We start from the raw sequence: 22,844 nt of genomic DNA on the forward strand, positions 1-22,844 counted from the left end.
TTAGAAGCAGCTGCCAGTTATTATAATCTAATATTCAAAACAATTTTCAAACACTTAGGAGGCTGATATTGGTACATTATACAAAAGCAGATTTAATTAAATGATAGGTTTATTGTTTTTCTATCTTAGATAAAACGCTTAAGTTGATTTTTAATCTGTAAAATTGGGCATTTTGCTGAAAGAGGGGGGAGGAATGACGAACAGCTGAAACTAGTAGTCATACCTCGGTACTCATCAGCTTTAGAACTCATAAGACCCTGTACTGGTCCCATTTTGACAAGAAAAAATGTTTCAGCACTCGGCACTTGCTCGGGCCTCAGGACTCGTTGCACTTGCTAGAACATGCGTGAGCCGCAACACCGCCCCGCAGGAGAAAACGCCTCAACGTTTGGTTCTCCTTGGTTCTGGCACTCGTCACGAATTCTGGAATGACGTAGGCACCGCTATATCTTTAGGTTACTTGTTCCATGGCCTTTAAGGAAGTTAAACACTGCTTTCTATTACCTGATCTTTTGACTTAACATGGGCAGAGGAGCGCCAGTAAGAGATAATTTAACAATTACAGAATAAATCCCGAACTCTGAAACCCTGACTGTCAGAACTGCTAGCTAGAGGTCCACATACGCAGAGTAGGAACAGAGACTCTAAGAGAGAACAGCGTTAACAGAAATACTTCTAACTCTTTACAGCATCTGGATATATAAAATTTATCTGACTTTAAAATTTAAAAATGGTAATAGTTTCAGAGAAAACACAATTTAAAATCTATCATTAAAACTGTTGGGAAACCCACAGGGAGGCAGTGAATCTAGCTTCATAGGGCAGGATGAAGTGCTTTAACAAATAGAGGAAAACACAAACACATGATCACAAAAAATCCTGCTGGAAACAGAACTGTGCCAAGATCTTGGAACTTGGTTTCCACTGTTACTGACTGACAAAGCATAACCTTCGGAATTCAAGTTTAAGAAAATCAATATTAACAATGTGCTTTCCTTCCATCCTTTTCCACTGTGTATATGAAAATTTATTTATTTAAGCATAGACTTATCTACCTATAGTGTCCAAGAAAAGGCTGGCAAACTTTCCACTAATTAGATATTATGCAAAGTAACTTCAATCAAATTGCATACTCATACAAGCAAATTTCCTAGTTGAAATGTACCTGCCCACCTAGGAAAACAGAGCACATCAGACTTTTTACTTTAGCGCACGCTACTGAAGTCGGAAAGGCTACGGCCGCCAGAGACGTGACAGTGCGTGCTGTAAGAACTACCCAGCAAGTTTATTAATCTGGGAGTTTAACATACTGACTATTTGGTAAATGTTAACATTTGTAAATGTTAAATGGTCTAAGAAAATTACTTCTTCCAGCAAAATCAGTTTTCTTAAAGTGTGGCACTTAGTGTAAATAAATTCAGTCTTCTAATCTTAAATATTAGAAATATATAAAAGGCTGCCTTCTTTTTAATTCATTTTTATTACCAAGTCTTATAACACAGAAACTAAATCTGCATGGGTTAATTTCAGTTCAAACTTGTTAAAAAAGTTAGTCTAATAAATCTTTATTTTCAAATTGAGCTCCTTAAAAGTTTCAAGGTTCTTTCAGGCATTTTTCCATGATTCTTTTACAGAAATTACGGTCCTGGGAAGCCCAGTCTCTGGCCTCCTTTACAAGTCAAATCCTATTTTCAGTCACTAAAGATTGGCATTTAAACCATAAAAATGGCAGAGACGATCCCTTCTCAGATTTGAAATATCTTAAAAATGATCCAGAATAAAAACATTACACAAAACAAAACTCTATACCAAGAATGAGAAGAAAATATTTAAAAGATGAGCTCTGAGTCTGGAAGTAACGGTGGACATGCAGAGTGCTGGTCAAGTGTTTCCTGGGTCACTCCTATGGCCGTCCTCTTCTCCTTTTCTTCTTTCCTCATTCTTGAAGTTCCATACTACTTCCTTGTTTCCTTTGTTATTTCTACTGAGTGCAGAAAAAACTCACTAACACAGCACAAAGTGTGCTGTTGAAACAAAAGGAGGAAGAATGGAGCCCTGCTTCCCGATGAGGGAAAACCAGAGTGTCCACGGCAGTGAACTGAGTCCTCACTCTTACTTCCCTTCACCACATTATGTGGGCACGTGCACACACACACACGAGAATCATTTTCACCTGAGAATTTTGTAAGACTTGTAGGAACACAAAGCACTTACATTGGTCCATTAGAGATTTAAATCTCATCAAAAATACCTTAAAAGAAAAAAAAAAAAAAGAAAGCTCAATTTTATGAGGGGCACAATTAGATAATTTAAAGCAGTCACAAGGGTTACAAGACATCCTTAGTCCTACTGGAGACACAGAAGAGCTAGCAAGCACTAGGAAAGTCACAGGCTGAGGTAAGGATGCTTTGGCCATTTGCCACCATAATGAGTAACACAGGGACAGCCAGCGTCTCGTCATGGAGGGGTGGCTTGAAATAAAAGTGTCTTTGGGACTTAGGGATAGTGTCTCTTCCTGGTAGCTTCTAGTCCCTGGGAATCCCCTTCAAGATGGCCTGATCTGGGTGACATTCACATCTCCTACTGGGGCTCTACCACCAAAAGAAACGAAGGCCTTGGAAAGAGTTGGCGGGAGGGATTTTTCTGAATCAGATATGACCATTAAGTGTACCCTGTGTCCCTAATTCCAAATCCTGGGGGTAACCTTGACTGTGTAGTTCTAGCACTAAAGCTGTATTTCTCAAAAACTTCAGGGAATGAGTTCATTTATTTCTTAGGCAAACAAAACCCTGTATTATGTTATTTATTTATTAACCTAATCTGCTGCCTTTACATGCTGGAAATGAGAGTTAATCATGGTCTAATCTCTCCAGGGATGTTTTCATTACAGGCAAGCTTTGCCTGTCTCCTAAGTGAAACAGTAAGAAATCCAATTTTTGGGTGACAAGGAAGGAAGGGGAAAGGGGCCTATGGGACTAGAAAAGGCCCACAGGGTGCAATGGCCCTAGAAGGCTGGTAAGTTCTTTTTCTAGTTTCACCATTCTCAACCCGATGACATACTGTAACTGGCTTAACATAAATGACTGCAGCAGGCCTCACTGGGGTTGGGGTGGGGGTCATGTTGAATGAAACACAGAGGATTAACAACCCTATGACAATTTTTTAAAAAACAAAAACAAACTCTCCCCTCAGAAAACCCTGGGCCAGCATTTCCAGAATCTTCCCAAAATTTTGAAAAATGTAGGATTAAATACAGCCTAACAGGTTTCTTTACTTCAGGACTGCTTAGCATCATCTTTTTCAAATCATCACATTTCTGATTTTAAAATGTATCATAAAAATGTTCAAAAATACACAAAAGAGAATAACAGTATACTGAGCTACCAAACTTCCATTACCCAGATTCCAGAATTATCAAACTGTTTTGGCTTATATTTAAATGCTTAAATTTGATGTGTAAAACTTACAGCTAGCATTTAAATGTTTGTTATCACCTTCTCATAGGAATAAAAATCTAGAGAGACATATATGCTGTGATTACAATACTGTAATTATCATAACACCCATCAGTTGAGTACTATGAGCCAGCCATTCTTCAGCCATTTACATGGATTAACTCCTTTAATTTTCTCCATAATATAAGTCAGTCTATTAGTATCCCCTCTTTCCCACCTAATTTTTTTTAAAGAAAGTCATTTTTTAAGCAATTTTACTTTTACGAGACAGACAGACACAGAGAGAGAAACATAAATTTGCTGTTCCACTTAGTTATGCATTCACTGGTTGCTTCTTGTATGTGCCCTGACTGGGCACTGAACCTGCAACCTTGGCATTTCGGGATAACACTCTAACCAACTGGGCTACCTGGCCAGGGTTTTTCCGCATTTTACACAAGAGACTGGGAAGTTAGGAAAATGAGGCATGGAAGGCTTACTTTACTTAACCAAGGTCACAGAGCTGGTAAATTGCAAAACCACTCTTGGCATGCAGGCTCTTATAAACAATGTTATCTTTGCAATTTTTTTCCTCCTAAATGTTTGAGGAAAAAATTTCCGGAGCAGACAAATATAGTTCCATTCCAGAATTGGGAAGTGAGTACACACCTAACAGTGTGACTTTTGTTACTTAAAAGGATCTTTCATGTTAAGTACAAAATGACTTAACTGAAAGGATAGCTCATGAAATCAGAGCAAAAGTGCTTTCTGAATATTTATAGCTAGACTACATGTTCCTTGATGGCAGGATGACACTTTTTTATGCTTCACCATCCACCCAGTCACACACTCACTCATCCATCCAATTCTGAGCATCTACCATGTGCTAGGCAGTGAGGCCCTGGGAATACAGCAGTCAGTGACTGCGTCCTGAATGAGATCTCTTAGGAAATTTTTTTTTAAAGACTGCTGTTTTAGCTTCCTAGTTTAGATCCAGATCTTCAAGAATAAGAGCGCACTGAGTAGAAATGAAAAGGTCATTTAAGGTATTAGATACACAGTGAATAAATAAATAGGAACAACTCCCATTCCAGTCAATGCCCCACTCCCAGTTCTCATAACCCTATACCTCTATTGCCTACTAATGTCGCAGTACAATTGTGTATACACTGTACTGTTAAGTTTCCTGAGGGTAGGTACTCAGTCTCTTTATCTTAGAATCCTTACCATCCACCACAGAACACAAAGTAGATACACAATTATTTGAGGAACATGAATATTGATCAATAATGTGTCTAAGGCCTAAAGAGTACATACGTTGGAATGTGTGGGTAGGAGGTGGATCAAAAAACCTCAAATCCCATACTAAGGCATTGGGCCTCTATTCAGAACACAATGGAGTGCACACACAATACAATATATGGATGATGTATTACAGAACTGGACACTTGAAACCTATATAATTTTATTGACCAATGTCACCCCAATAAATTCAATAAAAACTTAAAAAAAAAGGACACGTGGAAGAACTACTGGATCAAAGCATAGAACAGGAAAAAACCACCATTATATTTGTGCTTGAGAAAGATTATTAAATGGCTTCAAGGCAGAGAATACTTGATGCAAGAAGACCTATTCGAGGATTTTTACCACAGTCCACGAACGAGTTAATAAGGACCAGATTCTCCTTATCTCTAAAATGAGAGGGTGATACTCATATCACCTATTTACGAGGTTGTTTTAAGAGTTAAATAAGATGATAAATATAGACCAACACTGGAAAGCAGAAGTGGTTCATCACAAGAGAAGGGATGTCATGAGGAACCCAGTCTTGTGCCAGGTCTGACCTGGCCTGGGTGAAATATATTAGAGATGTACAAATATTCTGAAAAACTCAGTTTCTAAACACTTAAAGCTGAGAACCAATTACTGGAAAGTAGCAGGTAAAGGACCTATGCAGCTACATTATAAAGACACGCACAGACCTCTTACTCTGACACTTTTACCACACAGCTCACTACAAATGCTTCACCAGACTTAAAACCTCAGAATAAGATCGTCCCCAAGTGAGAGGTAAGAAAAAATGGGACCAGAGAGCTGGAAAGGTTCAAAGCCTGACTCTCACAACCCCTGGGCCTTGCTAACCAACCCCCCACCCCCAAGTCTGGGCCTCTGGCCGTGCTGAGACTGCTGGGAAAGCCTGGGCCAGCCCCGGGATGAACACTGCAGTCAGACCAGGAGCTGCCTGGCCCTGCCTTTCCCAGCCCTAAAGCGGCTGCTGTCTTCTCCTAGCAGCAGCCAGATCCCCCAAAACCAAGACAGCGCTGAGAGGATCAAAACAATTTTCTCCAACAGCTAAGAAGAAGGGCCTACAATAAGAGGGCGGAAATGATTCTGAGGCCCTCCAAGATCAACTGTCTTACAAGGGAATGGTGCCATGTGGTTCATGAAGACGACGACTTCCAAGCCAGGCACACGGTATTTGAGTGAATAAATGAAATCATTGTTCTAACTGGGACAACTGTTTCTACTGTTGGCTTAGTGGTGCACAGGAGAGTGACTCTGGGTGTTTTAGAGAAGGCCACGAGAAACCTGAGTCTAGAGCTGCATTTACAGAGGATCGGAAGAGAGAAAGCTAAAACCAGAGAATACACGAACAGAAATTGATCTTAAAAGAAAAAAACCGAAATTTCTCATAAATTCATTCAAAACAAAAAAAAATCACATTTTCTGACACGAACATACTTAGCAAATGTTAAAAAATATACAAGGGCAGCCCTGACAGGTGTGGCTCAGTTGGCTGGGAGCCAGTCCACAAAGCAGAAGGTCATTGGTTCCATCCCTGGTCAGGGCACACGTCTGGGTTGCAATAAAGCGATTATTTAAAAAAAAAAAAATAAGCCCTGGCTGGCATAGCTCAGTGGATTGAGCGCGGGCTGTAAACCAAAGTGTTGCAGGTTCGATTCCCAGTCAGGGTACATGCCTGGGTTGCAGGCCATGACCCCCAGCAACCGCACATGGATGCCTCTCTCTCTCTCTCTCTCTCTCTCCCTTCCCTCTCTAAAAATAAATAAATAAAATCTTTAAAATATACATATAAGCTAATTTTAAACAATAAATAAAAATAAAAAAATATGAATTCTTCAAAAAATTAAACACAACACACAATCCAGAAATTCTAACTCTGGCTATTTACCCTCCAAAAATAAAAACAACACTCAGAGATCTGAACACACATGGTCATGGCAACGTCATTCACGACAGCCTAAAGGCGGAAACAAACTCGGGTCCTTCAACAGGAAGACTAACAAACAAAATGTGAAATATACAAAGGCGTATTTTCAGGCCTTAAAAAAGGAAGGAAATTCTGATACATGCTAAACATGGATAAGTCTTAAGGACATTGTATTAAGTGAAAAAAGCAAATCACAGAAAGACAAATATCATATGCATTTATTTATATGAGGCACCCAGCGTAGTCAGAATCAGACACAGAAAGTAGTGTGACAGTTGCTAGGTGGTAGGCGGTTAGTACTTAATGGACACGAAGCTTCAGATGGGAAAGAAAGTTCTGGGGATAGATGGTGGTGATGGTTGCACAATGAAATTAAAGCCATAGGACTATACACTTAAAACTGGTTAAAATTTATATGTTTTGAACTGTAACTTTAAAACCTCACTAAAGCAGGCAGAAAAGCAATGACATGTCTTCCCTTTTTTATGGTCTCTTAACGATTGTTGGGTACGTATCTTACAAAGGGATACATAGTTTACAAGTGCTTTCTCACACGCTGTCATTTTATTCTCACGTTAAATCTTCAATGTAAGCAGGACAGGCTTCATTCTCATCTCTCTGAGTGAGGCAGGTAAGGTAGAAGGTGAAGTGACTTATCCAAAGTAAAATATATATGGTAAAGTGACAAAACTTCAAAACTAGATCCCAGGTATTTTGATTCCCTAATTTAGTGTTTTCTGTCCTAAACAAGAAAGCATCTCAAGAGTATCCAGTCTTATACCAACTTTCTAAAGAGAATGGCCATGCCTTCCTTCGCCTACGCTGTATGCCCACAGCACTGCCGATTTTGTTACTCAGGTCTTCAGCTGCAACTTCCACTGTGTCCTCCCCATCGAACATTAAAGGACGGATCTCAAAGCAATCCCTAGTGCTCCGCATCACCAGTGAACGGTTGCGAATGATATTCAGCCTCCCAGCATCTAAACGGCAAAGACGATTATGACTATGCTTCTCTATGTTCACTCCTTCCTATTACTTGTTTTCCGCCCTTCGCGGAAGACACATTTGTAATTTCTGTAATAAAGAAAAAATACATACAAATGTAAAGAGAATGGTAAAACCAACCCCTACCCATCACCAAATTTCAACAATTACCAATTTGTGGCAGTTTTGTATCACTATAGCCCAGTCTACTCTCTATCTGATTCCTCTGGATTATTTTGTTTTTATCTTTTTTTAGAGAGAGGGGAAGGGAGAGTGAAAAAGAAGAGAAACATCAATGTGAGAAAGAAACACTGATCCATCATCTCTTGCACACACCCCAACTGGGGACTGAACCCACAGCCTAGGCACGTGCCCTCCCCGGGATTCAAACTGGCACTTTTTATTTTGCAGGAGGACATCCAACCAATTGAGTCACAACAACCAGGGCCCGTTTAAATGATTCTGAAGCAAGTCCTAGATAACATATTATTCCATCTGTCAATAGCTACTTATGCATCTCTGCAAAAAAGTATGTAAAAAGCCCTGGCTGGCGTAGCTTAGTGGATTGAGTGCGGGCTGCAAACCAAAATGTTGCAGGTTCGATTCCCGGCCAGGGCACATGCCTGGGTTGCAGGCCATAACCCCCAGCAACCGCACATTGATATTTCTCTCTCTATCTCCCTCCCTTTCCTCTCTAAAAATAAATAAATAAAATCTTTAAAAAAAGTATGTAAAAAAAAACAACTACAATACCATTATCACATCTAAAATAATAAACAATACTATCCTTTTTAAATTCTTTTTTTAAAGATTTTATGTATTTATTTTTAGACAGAGGGGAAGGGAGGGAGAGAGGAAGAGAAAAATCCATGTGTGGTTGCCTCTCACACACACCCTACTGGGGACCTGGCCTGCAACCCAGGCATGTGTCCTAGACTGGGAATCAAACCAGCGATCCTTTGGTTCACAGGTCAGCGCTCAATCCACTGAGCCATACCAGTCAGGGCCAGTACTATCTCAAGAAGTTCCCAGACAGGGTTCACACACACTTCCCCAATTGTTTCATTTTTTTCTTAGGGTTTTTTTTTTTTTTTTAATCAGAACCCAAATAAGGTTCATACATTGCAGCTGGGTGACTATGTCTCTTAAAGCTTCTTTAACAGGTTCCTCTCATGTCCCCCCTTTTCCCGCTTGTAATTTTGTTGAAGAAGTCAGGTTATCTGTAGTTTTTTCATAGTCTGGATTTTGGCAAATGCATAACCATGATGTCGTTTAGTGTGTTCCTCTGACTCCTGTTATTTCCTCTAATTGATAATTAGACCCAGTGACTTTATTCGATTCAGGATCATTATTGTATTTTTAAAGTTTATTTTGCCAAGACTGCTTCACAGGTAGGGGGGTGTGCACTCCCAACAGGTGCAAAATGTCTACTTCTCGGTCTGTGACATTAGCAATTATCAACAATCACCAACTAGAGTCATTAATTCATTAAGGGTTGTAACATGGAGATAGTCTATTATTTCTTCTTTATTCATTAGCTGGAACACTTCTGTAAGAGAAACTCAACTATTCAATTGTTTGTTGTACAGTTTGTACAGAAAAGGCAGAATAAATGAATGATTCTTTACTTTTATTTACTGATCTTCAAAACAAATAACTTCCCAGCATCCTCTAAAGATGGTCAGCAAGTAAGTACGTATGTATGTGTGTATTTCCTCACCCGAGGACACTTTTTCATCGCTTTTAGAGAGAGGGGAAGAGGGGGAGAGAGAGAGAAATACTGATTGGTTGCTTCCCTTACATGCCCTGACCGGGGATTGAACCCGCAACCTAGGAATTTGCCCTGTTGGGAATCAAATCCAGGACCTTTCTGTCTACAGGAAGACACACCAACCACCTGAGCCACACAGGCCAGAGCGATCAAACTTTTTAAAAACAATTTTAGGTATTCATAATTTTACCAGTTAATGGGTTTCAATCTCTCGAATTGGGGATTTTAACTTTCCTTTGTCAGGCTTTATTGCTGAAGCATGTGTTGGAGCTCTGACTTAGTAAATAAGATTTAAAAGAGATATCTTTGTCATAAACTATTACTAACATTTGCTACAAACTCATCCATCTTGTTTTGCCACAAAGTTTTTTTGCTTACCAGAAAATTCTCATGTCTAGTCTCAAGCAAGCAAAAAATATTTTGGGAAAGTCTGAAGACAAGAATAACTAAGTCTTATGAAGCAAATGAAAGAATTTTCCTCTAAAAAACAATTCACAAATAAATCCCAGATAAAACAGGCTTAATATAATTTCAAAATATAGGGGAGAAAAGCACACATTATACTTGAAGTTAGTCCTGGCATTCATTCAAGTCTCCTTCTAAAGAAGGAAGGAAGGAAGAGAGGGTGGGAATTACACAGTTAACAACACAGTTCACGTACTGCTCCTTCCAGGATTCCTCTTTAGTAGGTAAGATTTTTTTCACAACATTTAAGGGACTGTCAAACTTTTGATCAAAGGGAACACATTTAGAAAATAATTAAGGACAAGCAAAACCACCTTACATGTCTGGTCTAACTGACTTTAGTGTAAAGACAACACCATACCTCATGTTTATTAAAAAATTGCATACAAAGCACTTTTTCATGTTATTATTTCAGCCCAATGACTCATTCACTGAGCATCTATAATGTACCAGACACTGCTATATACTGTAGGCTTTGGCTCAAAGTACACGAAGCTATGTGGAGAAGTCAGACATATAAGCAAATGATTACAGTATACAGTGCAATGGGGATGGAAGACTGGTCCAAAGTACCAAGGGAGTGAGTGTATAACTACTGGTAAAAGTAGTGTTTGAATTGGGTCTAGAAGAATAAAGAGGACTGTATTAATTAGGAATTTTTTTGATGGCAAGTAACTCCAAAGAATTGACTTAAACAATAAGAAAATTATCTGTCATGAGATGTCCCATGGTAGGAAAAGCCCCAGGCCCAGCTCAATACATGTCTAAAATAATGTTGTCATGGACCCAAGTTCCTTCTACCTTGCTGATCTGCCATCCTTAGGGCATGCTTCATCATGCCGGTAACAGTTGGGGTCACATGGGAAAAATCCTCTCCCCAGAAACATAATGTCTCCTTCCTTTCAATCTCACTGGGACAAGTACCAGTTTGCAGGGAAATGCCTTAAGCTGACTGGCTTGGAGTAATCGAAATCTAGCCCTGGGGTGGGTGATGAATCATCTCAGTCTCTTGGATGATAAACACTGGGATAAACATGAAAAACAAGCACAGAAAGCAGCCAGCAGCTTGCTATAGCTGGAGTGCCGGGAAATCTAAGGTTGGACACCATCGCAAACTCATGAGTTTGTTCTTTGTCCTACAGACAATAGAAAGTTAACACAGGTTTAAGTAAGGAAGCAACATACTCCAATTCGTTTTTTTAGAAATGTCACGTATGGTAGCAACATAGAGAATAGCCAGAGAAAAAGAGGGAGAGTAGAACAATTAGCAGCGACTCGGTTGGAAGGCTGGTCAATAAACAGTCCAGACTAGTAAGGAAGTGGTAACAGAGAGGAAAGGAATAGAACACTTACAAGGTGGCAAAGCTGCGATGTAAGACACAGCTTACACATACATAATACATACATGTTTTATTTATTTAGTTAGTTCTACAGATCAGGAAAATTAAGCCTCACACAGATTAAATGGCCTCCTTAAATTCACAGAAACAGTAGTCAGAGTATGAATGGAGGTTCGAATCCCAGTCTAGTGTTCTATTACATTACAACTATAAATACTCCCAATAATGCTCATGAAAGGGGATGTTTTTTGAAGACTGTGATTTAAAGGATGTTGTGTGTACTGGATTAAGGTGATTCCAGTTTATCCCAACCTTAATGTAAGGCTCACTAAATGAACTTAATGCCAATTATAAAACTTTACCTGGTATGTTTTTTTAAGTTTCTGTAGTATTTAAGGTAGTAAGGATGTTATGAAAAGTGGTTTTTAATGTCAATTTTACAGACTGTCAAAAAAATTAAAAACCACAGATCTTATTAAATATTTTTAACTTGTTTTGCAAATATTAATAGGTACTGGATGTCTGAATTACATTATATAAATCTAAAGTAAATTATGCCTCTCCGAAATTTTGGATTCTGATAACTTTTTGCTGGCATCAACTTAAAAAGAACAATGTTACCTCATTTCTTAAAAAGATATCTCTTTTTAAAAAACTCACTTGCCTATTTCTTTTTACAGTGGAGATGTTTGAAAAGTTAGACTTCATTAAAATTAAAAACTTGTGTTCATCAAAGGACACTCAACAGAGTGAAAAGGCAGTGCACAGAATGGCAGAAACTATCTGAAAATCGAGTATCTGATAAGGGACTGATATCCAGGACTACCAACAACAAAATAAACAACTTGACTTAAATAATTTACATAGATATTTCTTCAAAGAAGATATACAAACAGCTGATAAGCATAAGAGATGTGAACATCACTAATCATCAGTGAAATGCACGTCACAACCACAGTGGGTTCTGGGCAGTAGCTCAGCCGGTTAAGAGCATCCTTCCGATATGTCAGGGTTGCAGGTTCAATCCTAGGTCAGGGCACATACAAGAATCAACCAATGAGTGCATAAATAAGTGGAAGAACAAAACAATGTTTTTTTTCCTCTCTCATTCTCTAAAGTCAATTAAACACACACATACTGAGATGCCACCTCATACCCATTAGGATGACTATTATAAACATAAATTAAGTGCTGAGGATGTGTAAAAATTGGAATCCTTATACAGTGCTGGTAGGAATGTAGAATTTTATGGGTGTGTGCCTAAAAGAAATGAAAGCACATACTCAAATATCTGTACACCCTAGCTCAAAGCAACACTATTCCCAACAGCCCAAAACGGAAGCAAACCAAGCATCCATTGGCAGATCAACACATGAACAAAATGCAGTATATACATAGTGTGGAATACTATTCAGCCTTAAAAATGAAGGTGATTCTGACAAATGCTACAAGACAGATGGACCTTGAAGATATTATGCTAAGTGACATAAGCCAGTCACCTAAGGATAAACATTGCATGATTCCCCTTATATGGGGTTCCCAGAGTAGTTTAATTCAGAGGCAGAGAGTAGAATGGTGGTTGTCAGGGGCTGGGGGTAAAGGGAAGTGGCGAGTTAGCGTTTTATGGCTACGGAGTTTCTGCTGGAGAAGATGATGAGAGTTCTGGAGCTGGGCGGTGGTGATGTTGCACAACAGTCTTAGTGCTGCAGAACTACAGCCTTAAAACAGGCTAAAATGGAATTTTGTGTTGTATGTATTACAATAAAAGTAAAAACAGCACCTGCTCCGTCTCCTTCCTATTGACTCTACCCTAGCCCAAGATCTCATCTCTTCATACCAGGCGGCGGTTACAGCTACTGCCCGCCCCGGTTCTTTCATCTCAGCCTCTTCTCCTTCTGACTCAGTCTGCAGATAACTGACAGGTCCATCCTGCTAGTTTACCACACTAATTAATGTCTGGCCTCCAAACTTTCAAAGGCTCCCCGTATCTCATAAAGAGGACCAAAATCTAAATCTAATGAAATAAGCCAGTCAAAGACAAATGCCATGGGACTTCACTTATATGTGGAATCTAATGAACAAAATAAACTAACGAAAGGGAAACAGACTTGAAGGTGTCACAGGGGAGGGGGGTAGGAGGGCTGGGTGAAAAAGGTAGGGGTTAAGGGAAACGAACAAAAAACCACCGCAGACAGACAACAGCGTGGTGATGACCAGAGGGAAGGGGGTGGGGGGGCAGAAGAGGGTAAAGGGGGATAAATGGTGATGGAAGGAGACCTGACTTGGGGTGGTGAACACACAATATACAGATGACGCACTATAGGACTGCACACCTTAAGCCTATATCATTTTATTAACCAATATCACCCCAATACATTCAATTTAGAAAATCTAAATCTCCTCAATCCAGTCCTCAATCTCTTATGCAAACACGTATCTTCCAAATATCTAACGTTTTCCTTTTAGTATCCCCCGAATTGAGTAGCCAGCTCATCCTACTTCCCCCTCCATACCCCTCCCCCAGCGCGAATCTCCACCTTCTACTCCGGCTTGTACCTCACCAAGGGACTGCTCCAATCTCGCTGTAAATCTAAACCCTCAAAGGCTAGCTCCAGTCCCTAGCATTCCAGGAAGTTCTTTAGACTCCTGAGGCCTCATTTATCTCCCTGTAACCAGAACACCCACAGCATTCTTTGCACTGGTAGAGCTTACTGGGCTGTCTTCTAGACTCCAGCGGGTACATCTTATTTCCTGCGGGGAAAGTCCTGGGTCCGCTCTGTTCTTTTTCCTGCAGTGTGACGCGGAACACAACGCAGACCACCTGTTTAACTGAACGCAAGGTACGACTGGGACGCGTGCGTTGCACTGACTAGATTATGAAATCGGAATCATTCAGCGTTATTGTATTTCTAAAGGTTAACCTGTGACACAAGAAAGAAAATTGCTATGACTCAACAAGACACATGGAAACTAGGTGTGATAACTCGGCAAACACAAAACAGGTGTTCTGAACCCTAAAATTAGAATCTGATGCGCAAAAAAAAAAACTTGTTTAAAAGCTGGTGTTGGGACACAGCATAATACACAGTAGTTAGGTTGTGGGGCAGGATGTTGACCTTCTGAGTTTTACTGAATGCATGGAAGAATGAGCCACGCATGCTGTAATCCGGCAAAAATGTAGTCCCAGGCCTGTGAAAACTTTAAGTGTCAGTTTTTATGAAATTCAGGTTAGGGAAAAAAAAATCATCAGTTACTTATGGTAACCGATGGCAGCTGTCAGAATCCGAGCAAGGTTCTTCAACTTGACTACACAAAGCCCCGGGGAGGGTATCACCGCTCAGGATGCGACCCATGAATAAGAATCAGGAGAGCGGGGAAGAGCTCCCGAAACCGAGGCCCCGTTTGGGTCCCATCCCTGACCAGCTGCAGGGCCCGCAGTTAAGTCACTTACCTCCCTGCGCCTAGTTTCCCAGCTCTAAGGCAAGTCCCACCACATCCCTAAAGGTTTTTCTGACTCCAAAATCCAAGACAAGTTCAACCACAGCTGCCATTCACATGCATGATTCTTACAACTTCGAATCTTTCTTCCACATCTCCTGAATGCTAGTCAACGACAAAAGACTTTGTGAGCTGAAAACACTAAGCAATCCTGTGAAAATGCCTCTGTCCTCACTGCAGCAAGACGTATTCGCAGAGGGAACAGTGCCCCAGTGAAGACACCCAAGACCGCTGCTGTAAATTAGGCCTAACCCAGAGAGCACTTCTCATCTGTGCTGGGGTGTGCGGATGCGTTGCTGTAGTTCAAAGCAGAGAAGCAACACTCACAGGTTCTCAAAAAGAAACACACACACACACCACCACCACCAACAACAACGGTGAGAAAGTTCTCATGCCCCGGGTAAGGGCAGTAAACAGTTGTGCAAATGATCACCCAGAAAAAAAAGCACGCTTTTGGCCATTCAAGTACTCCAAGCACAGAGTCCTTCATCAAACACTCGGCATTGTTTCCCTTGCAACCTGTCAAAGCGCAGTGCCACTCCGATCCCGAGACAGAAACTTACCCGCGCCATCCAACTTCTCCCCCGGAGCGGCGTCCCCGGCCTGCTCCCTCTGCAATTCCGGCCCGTCGCTCCCACGTCCACCCCGGGGCGGTCGCAGCCTCGCGGCCCCGCAGCCGGGGAAACGGCGCCCGACTCTCGGCAGCGGAGTCCCGGCGTCCCGGGAGCGGCGGGTCCCGCCCCTCGGAGCCCAGAGCCTGGAGCTGGGAGCCCGCCGGGCAGCCGCCGCGGCCACCTAGGGCTGCTCTCCTGGCCCCGAGCGCCACGCCTCGAGCCTCTGCCCCCGGGACAGCGGCGACCAGCCAAGCCCGCCCTCAAGAGTACACGGGGACCGGCCAGTCCGCCGCCGCCGCCGCCGCCGCCGTCGCCCCACACCCGGACGGACGACTGTCCCTGCCCCGCCGGCCGCCCGGCGCCTTCTGCGGGGGCCCGGCCCCAGAACGGGCGCCTCTCCGTCCGAGCACAGCCCCTTCCTCTCCGGGACGCCCCGCGCCGGGCACAGCCTCGGCTCCCAGTCTCGGAGACACCGAGGGACACTCACCCTGGAGGCTCCTCCTGCCGCCGCCGCTGCCGCTGCCGCTGCTGCTGGGACCCCGGCTGTCGCCCCCGCCGCTGCCACCGCCAGCACCGCCGTCCGCAAGGGCGCCGGCACCCCCCGCCATCCTCCTCCTCCCGCGGCCGCCGTGGCCGCCGCCGCCCTCTCCGCTCCTGTCAGTGGCTCAGGCTCCGGGACTACTCCAGGTTCCCCTCGCCGCCATTTTAACTCCTAGAGGGAGCGGGCGGGGCTCAGGTCGGCGCGGCCCCTGGGCGCCTGCGCAGCGCTGCGGAGCTGGCCCGACCACCCGCCCTCTCCCGCCGCCGTCGACGCGCCCGGGGTCACGTGGGCCGGCGGCAGCGCCGGGGAGGCGCGCTCGCGGCGCCGGGAGCCGTACCGTAATAGCCGAGCGCGCGCGCATTATTCCCCCTCCGCGCCTGGGACTGGGGCTCCGGGCGCTCTGAGTTTCAAGTGCATTGTCCCATCCTGCGTGTTCCCTGAAATGGTGACAAATCACATCAGAATGGAATTACAGTAACTACGTTCCCGGACCACCGGTTCAACCAGTTCGCGTTAGCATTGGGCTGCCGGCATCCTGCTGGATCGCACACAGTGCCTCAACCTTGAAGACGGGACTGTGCTTCCGCTAAGTCCTTTCGGACAAACTTGGTGTTGGGCAGTTTATCTTAAGCACTTTGACAGGCACCGCCTTGCTAGTTAAACAAAATCTTGAAGACACTGAAAAATTTTTCTTAACAAGACAACCTCGTAAAGCGGGGAGGACAAGAGTTGATGAGAGCCCACAGTGGCCAGTGGAAGAGCCAAACTGCTCTAACCTAGATACCTCTTGCTTGGAAGTTTGCGAAAACTTCAGCGATGCAATAACAAAAACATATTTACAGAGCTGAGCTTCTTATAGTTCTCAAAACGCCGGTAAATACAAGGCTTCGTTTGAACATCAAAACGACCCTTAGCCGTAGTCGGGACAGGCTTCGAAATACCCAGTCTTTTGCCCAGGGGCGTACGCGTAGCATTAACAAGCAGGCAAGCCAAGACTAGAATGCAGACGTTCTGACCTTGGTCACGAGGCCGTTACTGCTCACAGTTCTTCAATGGGCGTTAGCAATACAAGATGTATTTGGCCTCTGGGAATTTATTGAAAACCCTTTTTTAAAAGTGTTTACGGTTTCAACTTGACTCTCCCTTTGAGAAACAAGTTTTTTAAGTCACACCCAGTTATTTTTGTTGTTCTCAGACCACCTCTAAACTTCAAAGGATAAGAGCAATTTGAAATTTTGTGCTGTGTTTTTAACCATCTCTGGGTCCCGCATTTTTAATACATTTCTTATCTATTTGGAGGATTTAACTATTTTGACATCCTTCAGTGGAAGGACTTTATCTCTTTGAATATGATCGTTGCTTTTCTCTATACCTTTTTCAGATTTGTTATATCTTTCTCGTGCTCATTCATCATCTCTTTACTTCCTAGGGAAGATACGTCTTTCCAATTTGTATTCATTTTTTTCCCTTTTACCCATGCATTTCCCCCTACAACAATCCTTGAAAATTTGGAGACTATGAGCAGAGACTGTAGTATTCCCTTGCCTGAAAAAAAAAAATCCCCTCTAGCTGATAAGGTTCTCTCCAACTGAGTCCACAGATGTGGACAACAGACAAGAATGCATGGGAAAGTTGATAGGAGAACTCAAGAGTTAGAAAATTTTAATTTTAAGGAATAGTTAATAAGCCTAGTAGTTAGTGCACATAAAAAGCTATTATTTCAGGAATTGCAGGTACAGCCCACCCTAACTGCAGGAGACCGTAAGCAATCCGACCTTTGTGCTTCCGAAGAGACCATAAGCAATCCAGATGGTATCTGAGTCGTTGTGCTCCAGGACACAGGGCCCAAACAGATAAAAGGATGTTAGGGAAACTGCTAGACTGCAGCTTTTATCTGATTAACCTCTTTCCTGACTTCCACATCTCTTACTACACTTTCCCTCCATATAAAAGAGGCTAGTTTGATGCCCTGGCTGGTGTGGCTCAGTGGATTGAGCTCTGGCCTGCAAACCAAAGGGTCACTGGTTTGATGCCCAGTCAGGGTACATGCCTGGGTTGCAGGCCAGGTCCTTAGTGGAGGGGGGTGTACGCAGGAGGCAACCACACATTGATGTTTCCCCCTCTCTTCCTACCCTTCTGTCTAAAAATAAATAAATTTTAAAAAATCTGGCTTGAAAAGAAATGTAAGACGGTATGTTAGAGTACAAACCCACCATCTTCTCAGATTGCTGGCCATCTGAATAAAGCATCCATAAATATTCAATCCCTGTCTCTGTTTATTGGTTACGGTAGAGACAGGCAGCACAAACACTGAATTTTTCAGTTTCAAAGTGAGAAAGCACAAGGGAAATTGGCCCATCTATTTGGAGCAAAGAATTGGCTCTAGATGCCCACCTCCTAATTCCTCTATGTTATTATACTGCCCTTAAATGCATAATTGAATCTTATCTAAATTAAAGCCACATACCATTATTTTCCATTACTTTGTCTTTGTCCTCATCAGCTAAATATTGCATTAGCTGAAAGAGCTGTTATTTGGAAACTAAAAATCCCATTCTCCATACCACCTCTTGATCATTTATTAAAAGTTAAATAGGATCAGTCTCCACTAGTTACACAATCTCACTTATCCCTAACCTTCATTGCTTGACTTCGGTTCTGTTACCTAGAAACAACTTTAAGAACAAAATTAAAACAACACCAACAATGATAGCGTTCTAAGTAATTCCAGGGTAACATCATTTTTCTAAAAGTCTTTGATGTGGAAATCTACCAAAGGCTTTTTGAAAAACTGAATGAGGTCTGCTGGTTACACCTTGTCCTTTCGTCTGTCTGCACAGGAGAACTCTAGTACACCAGTTGGGTATGATTTGCCTTCACAGAAACTGTAAGTGTTCTGTGACTTTTTCTACCAGTTAATTCATCCACCTTGTTTTTTCATATTATACCACTTAGCTGCACCTTTGAGATATTGAATAAACTCAATTTACAAGTCCATCAGAGTTAAGATTTATCAATTCAGTTCAGTTCAACACATATTTTTTAAAGCATCCAGTGCCGTTTGTGAAGTACAATGCTGGAAGTTCAGGGTAAAAAAACAAACAGGAAGATAGACTGAAAAATAATTTTAAGTAGTAATAATTTTTAAATGCGCCCTGGCTGGTGTGGCTCAGTAGACTGAGCATGAGCCTGCGAACAAAAGGGTTGCTGGTTCGATTCCCAGTCAGGACACATGCCTGCGTTGCAGGCCAGCTCCTCAGAAGGGGATGCACAAGATACAACCAGACATTGATGTTTCTCTCCCTTTCTCCCACCCTTCTGCTCTGCCTAAAAATAAATAAATAAAATCTTACAATAATAATAATAATAATAATTTCTAAATGCTAGTGCTGAGGTAGTATACTTCACCCTTAAACAATGTGGAAGTTAGGAGCACCAACCCCCCTCCCCCCACAGTCCAAAACTGCACATGTAACTTCACTCTCCCCAACCTTAAATACCCTTGTATCCAGGGAAGGTTGGTTCTGGGACCCCAGCATATCTGAGGATGCTCAAGCTCCATATATAAAATGGCATAGATCTGCAAACTTCCAACTGTAGGTTGAAAATAGTACAGGCATTTGTAGGGAAAAAAAATCCTCATATAAGTGGACCCTTGCATTCAAACCTGTATTGTACCCTGGCTGGTGTAGCTCAGTGGATTGAGTGCCAGCCTGTGAATCAAAGGGTCACCGGTTCAATTCCCAGTCAGGGCACATGCCTGGTTTTTGGCCCCCAGTAGGGGGTATGTGAGAGGCAACCACACATTCATGTTTCTCTCCCTCTCTTTTTCCCTCCCTTCCCCTCTCTAAAAATAAATAAAATCTGCCCTGGCTGGTGTAGCTCAGTGGATTGAGAGTGGGCCTGCAAACCAAAAGGTTGCTGGTTCAATTCCCAGTCAGGGCACATGCCGGAGTTGTGGGCCAGATCCCCAGTAGGGGATGTGGGAGACACAGCCACACATTGATGTTTCTCTCCCTCTTTTCTTCCCTTCCCTTCCCTATAAAACTAAAAATAAATAAATAAATAAAATCTTTTAAAAACAACAACTCATGGTCAAAGTCCCTAAGGCAGTGATTGGTACTTGAAAAACATGAAAGACTTCCTCTGCTTACCAGGAGGAAACAAAGAAACATTCTCATCACCAGAGTCAGGAATCAAGGACAAAGGAAATCTATCTATACAATGAAATCTTGTTAAACTGACCCTTATTTTCCTATTCACTTCTCTGGCTCGAGCCCCTTTGTCTTGATACATTTTCACAATTTATTACTCTTTGTCCAACTTAGTACATATGGATTTGGCTCTAACTGCTTCTTTGGGTCTTCACTTTCCTGGGGCGGGCCGCGGGTGGGCTCCGGTGCCCGTGTAAAAGTCTGTATGTCTTTCTCTTGTTAATCTGTTTATGCTGATTTAATTCTCAGTCCCAGCCAGAAAACCTAAGAAGGTAAAGTTCTGCCTCCCCTACACATGGATTCAACTACATTTAAAACGTGTACTTCAGCTCATTGAGATGCACAACAAGGAGTGTGAAAAGACAAGCCACACAATAGACAAACATATTTGCAATACATAAGACCAAGAAAAGGCTTAGATCCCAAATATGAACAGAATTCCTATAATTCAAGAAGAAAAAGAAAACCAGATAGAAAATGGTCGATACACTTGAACAAATGAGGATATCCAAATGAGACAAATTCAAAGGTGCTCAACCATGTTAGTATGAAAGAAATATAAATTAGAGCTGCAATAAGATAACATCACTGATTAATCAGATTGGGGAAAAAAAGAACTCCGTCAATAAGGATATGGATTAATGGGAACTCTACACTGCCGACGTGAGTTAAAAAGAGGAAGAACCACTTGGAGAAGTAGTTTGGCATGACCTAGGAAAGATGGAAATTGGCTTGTCCTATGGCCCAGCAAATCCACTAACTATTGGGTTTATACATATACATATATACATACATACACACACACACAAACCTATGTCCGTGTGTACCAGGTGACATGAATAAGAATGTTTATAGCAGCATTGATTATATGAGTCAAAAAAATCTAATTTGCAAACACACCAGCCAATGCTTAATCCTTTGAAAACTAGAGATGGAATGAATATACCTCAATTTACTCAGCATCCTACTTCAAGGCACATTCTCACATGTTGTCTTGGTCCCTCATCCATTTCCACCTTCCTCCTTTGTCATAATTCCTCACCTCTCCAATCAAGTGGTTTGGGTGGGATTGCTCCTATGTTTCATGCTGTAGCTGGTTTTCTGATTTGATTAAGGTTTTCATCAAATGCTACTCACTTGGCTTTAAAGATGGATTCAGGGGAGGAAATGTAACCCCATCAGGAACCAGGATGTGATGAAATGTTTGCCAGGACTTCTGGAAAAAGGACATCTATCCCTGTACAGAAGATGCTGGAAGGGTCTCCTCCTCCGCTGAACATGACTGAAAAAGAAAGCAGCCTCAGGAGCTCTTAGCCACCATGTTGCTACCCAAGGGGAGCCTACCTTAGGTATAGGTGGCTTCTGCCCGAAGAAAAACCATGTCCCTGATGACATCATTAGAAACTCTGTTAGGCACAACATTTTTAACTTCCAAAGTTGAAAGTCTTTTTGTAAGTCAGGTTTTATTGGGCCAAAAAGGAGAATGGTCTTGGGACATGGAGTTACATCACCAGCAACATGGCTAGGTAGAAAAGACAGCATGTCTGTCCTCCCAGAGTTTCATAAGCACTTTTATACATCAAGTAGGGGGAAGCGGGAAGAAAGAGATAGTCTCGAAAGAATTTGCATGAGCTATAGGCAATGCGGATGGGGAAGGTGAAGCAGGGGCAGCTCTGGGAGAACAGAACCCATCTCGAGAAATGTCCACTCCTGTGGATTGGATGGGGCAGCAGCCTGGAAATCCCACAGGTAAATGAGCAGAGGCTACTGGAGTTAGAGTGTGCCTGGCTAAGACAATCTGCACAAAGAGCCACTTGGAAATTAATCCGAAATTCCAACACGCAAAACAGCAACGTGGCAAGTCTTTTGTTAGTTGGTCAGCATCTGTTAACAGACTAACAGTTCTGTCTCTTTTCTCCTTCTCTGGCCACTGTAATTTGCTATAGAACATTTCCGAATTTTTAAAATCACCACTTAATTAAGCTTCACTTGAAATTGGTCCTACCTCTGGTCTTTCCAATGACGTAAGCTAATGAATTTCATTTATCATTAGGTTTTCCTTAACATTCATCCATCTAATCTTAATTGACACATGCACTACCTCATTTAGTCTTCATTTCAGAATTGGAAGAGAAATGTTATTATACTTTATTTATCTGAGCCTCTACAACCAGTAAATGACAGTGCTGACCTTTGGCCTTTTGCTCCGACGGCCCATCCCTTTTCACTCAAGCATCAGAGAAATCCACTGAAGAATGTCTGGGTGTTCAAGAGAGGAAGAGAAACGTCAACTTTAAAAATGAAAGAGTGGTGTAAAGAAACGAAAACTGTTCTCAGTTTTAATATCGAAGGGACCAAAATTCTGCTACCCTGAAGCTGCTTTTTGGGACATTGATTTCAAGCTGTTTACTAAGAAACAAAAGATTCAGAAAAGAAACTCTGACCCCCTTTCCTGCCCAACAGATTCAGACAGAGAAACCAGCTTCTGGAAGGAGATCTTAGGGATACCGCCTTAGCCTCATTTGTATGAAGTGTGGTAAACAAGAGGACTTCAGGTGGGTGGGTGCCTGTCAGCCAGACACCCACTATGTCCCATTGTTTCTGAGTCACCTGGCAAGGACATCCCTGCCAGGTATGTTTCCCTTTTCCTCAACTACCTGTAAATTGCCCATTCTCACTTCTGAAATCTAAGACCGCATCAGGTTACCCCCTCCTCCTTTTCTCTTTTGTCCAAAATGTCTTATGTGC

The 22,844-nt window shown here is 42.3% G+C and overlaps 1 protein-coding gene across 7 annotated transcripts in view; it reads right to left on the reverse strand.

The window, feature by feature from the left end:
• The window catches only part of BTBD7 (BTB domain containing 7), a 52,039-nt gene extending 35,976 nt beyond the window's left edge, over positions 1-16,063 (reverse strand). For 3 of the 7 annotated variants that reach the window (XM_028507008.2, XM_036013477.1, XM_036013504.1), the window contains exons 1-2: positions 13,942-14,829; positions 2,215-2,251 (exon numbers count right to left, since the gene is read on the reverse strand). The gene's annotated coding sequence lies outside the window, so the exon portion shown is untranslated. Of the gene's footprint in view, positions 1-2,214; positions 3,702-13,941; positions 14,830-15,828 lie in introns of those variants that run through there. The other 4 variants (XM_036013494.1, XM_036013481.1, XM_036013489.1 and 1 more) reach the window with 4 other exon arrangements.
• Between the last annotated feature and the right edge of the window lie 6,781 nt (positions 16,064-22,844).

Source organism: Phyllostomus discolor, chromosome 1, assembly GCF_004126475.2.
Source record: "Phyllostomus discolor isolate MPI-MPIP mPhyDis1 chromosome 1, mPhyDis1.pri.v3, whole genome shotgun sequence".
Lineage (NCBI taxonomy): Eukaryota > Metazoa > Chordata > Mammalia > Chiroptera > Phyllostomidae > Phyllostomus > Phyllostomus discolor.